Raw genomic sequence first — 7,126 nt, 5'->3', positions numbered from 1 at the left:
AAATCCTTTCCAAACCAAGCTTTTTAGTCCAAACTAAAATAGCTAAAAAAGTCAAAAAGTTAAAAAGCCAATCCACTTCTCAAACCAACCCTGCGCTACTTGTGCAAATTATAGAGTGTTTTGGAAAGTTGATAAAAAATTAATTTTTTAACTTTTTTAATCTATTTTATCTTTTTATGAGTAAAAAATATGATAAATGATATAATCAAAAATAAATAAAAAATCAAAAGTTGACATTTTTAGCTCTTCCCAAAACAGCCCCATAAAAACAAGATAAGTGACGTAAGTGAACATGGGGCTATAGTAAAAATTTTATTTTCTTTTTTTTTACATGTATTTAGGTTGGATGGTGGTGTCAAGAATTCAATATATTTTATTAATTGCATGTAGATTAGAATTTTTTAGGGTTACCTACCATTAGGAATCTATGAAAATTCTAGGAGTAAATGTGACATTGAGATTGAGGGATTTATAGAGATGTAAGGTAGACAGAAAAATTTCAAAAGCATCTGAAGATTAATAGAGAATCGAAGATTTTCATTTGAGAAGTAGGTTATTTTAGTTTTTGACTGATGTGATATTTATGAAAGAAAAAGTAAAATGATTATGAGTTTAATGTGACATTTTGTTTTATTGACTATTTTAACCTATTTTATCTTTTTGTGAATTTTAACCTAAAAAAAGCCATTAAACCCGCTTCCCAAATAGGTATATCAGGGATCAAGTGTATATTAGATTCAAACTTTTAAATATTTGTTGTTCTCTTAATTGTAATATCTAAAGGATGTGAGCATATAAACAAATTTATATCAAAACACAAACAAGTTTATATATAAAAACAAATATGTATATATATTTTTAATGTGTACGTCCACAAATTTTTTGTTTTTAAAAATTGTAGCCCTAGTTGGGGCAACCAATGAGTTTGAAGAAGTGTGTTTGTGAACAGCAATAGTTGGTGGCCCGAAAATACATGGCTCGAATGGCTCGAAACACCCAAAGCGACGTCGTTTTGACATATTCGGGCCATTTGAGCAACAGAATTTGTGGCCACCAAACATTTTTCGATTGTGAACTTGGACTACAACTGGTTTGTGTCTCCCTCAAACGATCAGCTGTTGTTTGGCATGTGATTTTTTTAAGTTAGTTTTTAAAGTTTTTTTTGGTTATTTTAGTTTTAACTAAAAAGTTTTTTTTTTTTTTTTTTTTTAGAAGGAGATTTATAATCTGACTTTGGGCCGTGGTAGAAGCCGGACAGAAGATGGCCAAGCACGTTTGGGCCGAGCTAACTTGGGCCTATTTAGAGGTGGCTTTGCTCAGTCGAGGTCCAAGACCAAGTTAGGGCCGAGCTACTTGGGCTTGTCTGCGTCTAGAATCGGTCTTGCTCGGCCGAGGGTCAAGCCCCGTGTATGGGCCGAGCTTACTTAGCCGAGTTGGTCACCTGCCAACCCGGGTTCCACGGTTCGCACGTTTAGCTCGGCGGGAAGGCTTTCTGTTTGCTGGCTTGACCTGTCTAGAACTCGGCTCTACCGAAATGTTACTGAGCTCGGTTGTTATGGAGCTCGGCGAGTGGACACTGGGACTCGTTATGCAGCCCGGTAGTGTGAAGCCGAGGTGATACTGCCGGGCTGCCGAGTTCCCAGTAATGTTGTTTGGCGGTTTGGTTAAGTGGTGTTTACTGGATTTGTGTTGACAGATAGAAGAGCAGCTCCACGTATCAAGAGACTAATGGGTGTAGAATTGAGCGCAGAAAGTATAAAAGTATGACTGCGCGCCCCATGTTGGGTATGGAACATCATTTTGGTGAGAAACACTCATTGTGATATATCTCTCTCTTCCTCTCTCTCCCTGAGTGTGAGTGCTAACTTGACCGTCGGAGGGGTTTTCCGGCCACACACCGCCGGGTAGTTCACCGCCGTTGTGCTCGCAGGTCGATCGGATAGACAAAGAGCTTGGACGAAAAGAGTACGGGCTCCGCGGAATATTTGTTCCCCGTACAATTAGCGCCATTTGTGGGAAGGGTTCAACAGACAAAACCTTGTCTTCCAAGCTCATCTGATCGTCTTGCATGGCGAACAACGACGAAATACCGTTGTCCGCCATTAATGGTGTCACCCCGGAGTCAGCCAGACGGAGAGACGGACTCCCCGCCGTTCCGAACATGGCGGACCTGGAGACTTCCCCAGGCAGACATTCAAAAGATGCGCGTGATAAGCGCGCTAGAAGTTTTGGTCACTTGCGGAGCCCAGACAAACACTGGCGGCAAAGAGAATCGCACGCTAGGCGTCTAGAGCACAAGTTAAGGGACTAAGACACCGTCATCCAGAGAATGGCGGCGGAGATAGAAGCTCTCAAACGGCATGTCAAAGGGAAGGGTGTTACTAGGATGGGAGACCACAGTGAGTGCACCCAACCATGCCGTTCAGGCAGTCAGAGCCAGCGACACACTCCCTCCCTTTCTGTCATCAGAAGTTACATGGTTGGAGATTCCGACGCGCCTGTAGAGAAGTCTAGTGCGCAAGATAGTACCTACCAACCCTCACGTCCGACGACGATGTCGAGATATTTCTACTCCGCTCACTCAGAGGATTTGCGGGTAGTCTTGAAGGAGCGGGCTCGTCAGCGAGAGACTCACAGGGTGCCGGCGCTCCAGCGGCTATCTTACGGGGGTCACGCCAGTGAAGAGGTCATAATGCCAACACCCCGCCCAGCCGTGCCTATTCTTCTAGACACAGATTTGGCGAGGCTGAACACCACCCCTTTCTCCCTTGAGATAGAAACCACACCACTCCCCGCAGGCTTTCACCAGCCCAAGTTTACGCTCTACAACGGAAAGACCGATCCATACATGCATGTAAGCCACTTCTGGCAGGTCATGGCCGGACATAGGCGCAATGACGCTCTTATGTGCCTTATCTTCCCGTCGAGTTTGGGCGAGCTGGGCTTGAAATGGTTTTAGAGGCTGCCGGAGGGAAGCATCGAAAGGTGGCAGCAGTTGGCGGAAGCCTTTGTGACTCGTTTCAAGACCAACACTAAAACGCTAAAGAAGGTGGACCACCTTCTCAGTGTCAAAATGGAGTCGAGCGATACACTCAAGGCGTACAACTCCAGGTACTAGGAAACCTTCAATGAGATTTTAGATTGCCCGATCAACCTGGCAATCACCCAATATAAGCGCGGTCTCCCGGTCGGACATAGGCTGCGGGACTCGCTTACCATGAACTAGCCGACATCCATGGGCCAACTAATGCAGCGCATCAATGAGCACATCCGAGTAGAGGATGATGTGGCGGCGTCCACCGCGAAGACAACTCCGGTGGTAATAGACAAGAGGTCGGCTAGCAAGGTACATGCGGTCGGATAGGAGACTAACCATCCAAATGATTGCGCCAAGAAATCTGACCGTGGGTCGAATCATCGAAACTGGGGAAGGGGTCATCGGAATGACCGAGTGAATACCCCTGCGATGACGTAGCTGATGCTAACAGAAGGTTGAAAGTTCGGACGGGTATCACCACGGTCTTTAAGATTCCAATCTATCGCATACTTAGTGAAATCTGTGCCGAGGATTACGTCTGGTTTCCTGCTAAGTTAGGCAACGTGCAAAAGGGCTTCAATCCGCGGTACCGCTGCACATATCACCGGGAGCGAGGACACCGGACAGAGGACTGTTTGCCTCTGAAGCAACACTTGGAGGAGTTAGTCGCAGTCGGACACTGTCACGACCCAAACCCGGCCCTATGGGTTTAGCACCGTAACCGGCCAGTAATTCGAGATTACCAAAGGCCTGCTTAACAGTAGCACAGTAAAACAGAGTAGAGGGCCTGGCGGAAGCCAAAACAGTAAAGAAACAATGTCCAATGAGCTGTGACAGTCTATATGCAAAAAGACTTTTCATACATATATACATGAACAGTACAGAACAGTATGCACAGTATATACAATTATTCAGACTAGGGACTCCATCCCTTACCTAGCAGTACAGTAAACGTTCAGTCTATACAATCCATTCAGTTATTACAAAACAGCGAGACAGTACAGAAAGGGGAGTCCTAAAACACCCATAAGCCTTAGCAAGATAGGCTTGGAACCTCGCAGTGAGGCACGGTAGTTGGCTTGACAAAACTGGAGTAACCTTGACGCTCCTAGCCGCGGTCTGGTGCCTGCACACCTACATATATATATGAGCAGTGAGCTAAAGCCCAGTGAATAACATAATGCGTAAAGAGGTTAAGAATGAATGTCCTTACAGTAATGAAAACAGTTCATTAAATCAGTATTTCAGTCGTTCAGTCAATACAGTCATATGTGGTACACCCATAAGCATAACAGTACAGTAAACAGTAGGTCTTAAAAGACCGAACAGTAATGATGGCCATCAGTCAGTAACAGTAGTGGTTCCAACAAGGGAACCGACAAAGATTTCTGTCACAGTAACAGTAAACAGTAGGTGCTAAGGATGCCACAATACAGTTCAGAATATAGGACATACATTCATTCAATTAACAGTAATCAGTTCAGAAAACAGTACAGTTCAGTTGTTCAGAAGATAATCATTTGTGAACATATCTTTACACAATCGTTACTCACAGAGTTTGGGCTACAGTATGCTAGAGCGTGTCTCCCCAGTCGCCAACCCTACACAGTTAACAGATTGAACACACTAAGCTACACAGCTAGGAAAGATAATAACTTAATCCCTAATTTGCCTCGGTGTGTTCTACATCTATATCCTCAATAAGATGTCTTAAACTAGGCCTAAGAATGCCTAGGATGAGATGAAGATGCAAAGATGTGATCAGAAAACAGTTTCAGGAGTTTTCAGAAAAACAGAGTCCCGCTCGAGCTCAGGTTTCCCTGCTCGAGCGGTCATGCAACAAAGGTACACGCTTGAGCGTCAGATATCCCGCTCGAGCGTACTGTAAAAGTACTGGATGGGTGAAATCTCCGCTCGACGGACGCTCGACGCCCGCTCGAGCTTGAGACACATGACTCCGCTCAAGCGCCCAATCCTCCGCTCGAGCGGACTGTAAAACAGTGCCGAGATACTGGATGCTCGGATTCCACGCTCGAGCGTCACTTAACTCGCTCGAGCGGGAGTGCAGAATCTGGAAATTCCAGATTGCACCTCCAAGCTCAAACTCAAGCTCAAAAGCATAATTTTCAATCCTCTTGGGCTAATTTCTGGAAAAACACTTGTAAACACATGGAATAACATGATTCAAAACTCAATTTGAGAAATCAAAGCCCAAGGGTGTTTAATTCAAACCCAATTTCAAACCAATTTCATGAACATGGAGAACATGCAACCACGCATGAATTCAAATCAATTCAAAGCTTCAATTTGATGCTCTAAGGAGCCAATTGTTTCCAAAACATGATGAAATCATGGACTTAAACATAATTGTGGACATGCATGTAACATTTTGCCATGAAAACAACTCAACATCTACAATACAACCATGCATGCAAGGATTGAGCTTCAATTCAACAACAATGAACCAAAACATGACTTAGTTCTACAATGAAGCATGAATCATGCAAGAACTAGCTCAATGGCAACAATAAGAAGATGAGTTTCCTACCTTAGTCTTGTATTCAAGATTTAGGAGCTCAAATTAACGATCAACCTTCAATTTCTTCAATTAGCAAGCAAAACTCAAGATGGAATCCAATTCTCTCACTCTCTCCCTCTCTTGGTCGGCTAAGGCTCAAGAAGAAAGGCTGAAGGAGTTATGTTATGATCAAGTGTAAGGCTCAAATGTGTGTGAGATAGTGGACCACTAGGGTTAGTTTGGTAATTAAGTCAACTTGCAATCCATCAATATTTAATCTAATTTAATCATACCTAATCAGTTTTCAGATAAATTTACCATAAAGTCACATTAATTGTGAGGATCATAAAACATCAATCAATTCTCGGTTCGGCCGCCAATAAGGCCTTCAATTAGCAGTTGAAACATAAAACATGAACAGATCAAATAAACAATCAAACAGATAGAATACAAATTAACATACGTACGCAGTCAATTCAGTTCCAGTTTTCAGTCAGTGAGTTCAGTACTTTAATCAGTTCAATTAGCAGTCATAATCAGTTCAGTTTAGCGGTAATCAATGTTTATCGGTAAGCAGTGGGGAGGGTTATTACAGACACTTAGATCTTTACATTGATGGGGGTGTTAAGGCCGCACATCCATCCCGGCTGATCCGCATGGACCGGATGACTTGGAGGCGCCCCCTCAAGGAGTGGTTAATGTGATCCACAGCATAGTGGAGCCGGCGCGTATATGCGAGCTCCAAGGAATGATAAAAAAGGCGGAACACATGAGAGAAGTTTTGTCAGTCCAGCCCGCAATCAAAAGAGGGAAGATCGAGGAAAAAGACGTGATTAGTTTCTCCACAAGGGACCTAAAGCGTATTCAAACGCCACACAATGACGCCCTAGTGGTCACCCTCCGCGTCAAAGAGTTCGATGTCAAGCGCATCTTGATTGACCAGGGAAGCTCGATTGAAATTATGTACTACGACGCGTTCAAACAACTCAAACTCCGAGATACAGACTTGGCTCTGGCAACTTCGCCATTGGTAGGTTTCAACTTGCAACCGGAGTGGCGTTTGGGAAAAATAATTTTACTTGTCAAAGCCGGATCCGTGGTCAAGCAGGTGGAGTTCTGGGTATTGCAGGTGCCGTCTACATACAATCTGATCCTCGGTAGGGGCTGGCTTCACGCTATGCAGGCTGTAGCGTCGACCTACCACCAGGTTTTGAGATTTCCCTCGGCTATAGGGGAAATTGAGGAAATTTGGTGCGATCAAGTCATGTCGAAGCAATGCTTCGTGGCAGTGAACAGGAGCCGAGCTGCCAAAGGCTTCGTGCAAATGATTGAAGGCCCAGAAGACCAGAGTGTCCTTGATGACGTGGGCACTAGGGCCGAAGACAAAGCTGTTGAAGAATTAGTAAAAGTACGAATCGACACGGAAAGTCCAAACAAGTTCTTTTTGCTCGGATCAAGCTGACCGCTCAAGAAAAGATCGAGATGGTAGAGTTCTTGATGGCAAATATCGAAGTCTTCGCATGGTCGCCCTACGACATGCCTGGCATCGATCCAAGTTTTATTTTCCACCA

The sequence above is a fragment of the Camellia sinensis genome, chromosome 11 (assembly GCF_055761805.1).
Source record: "Camellia sinensis isolate YWXY chromosome 11, ASM5576180v1, whole genome shotgun sequence".
Taxonomy (NCBI): domain Eukaryota; kingdom Viridiplantae; phylum Streptophyta; class Magnoliopsida; order Ericales; family Theaceae; genus Camellia; species Camellia sinensis.
The sequence above is the reverse complement of the archived record's forward strand: the minus strand, read 5'-3'. Positions refer to the sequence as shown.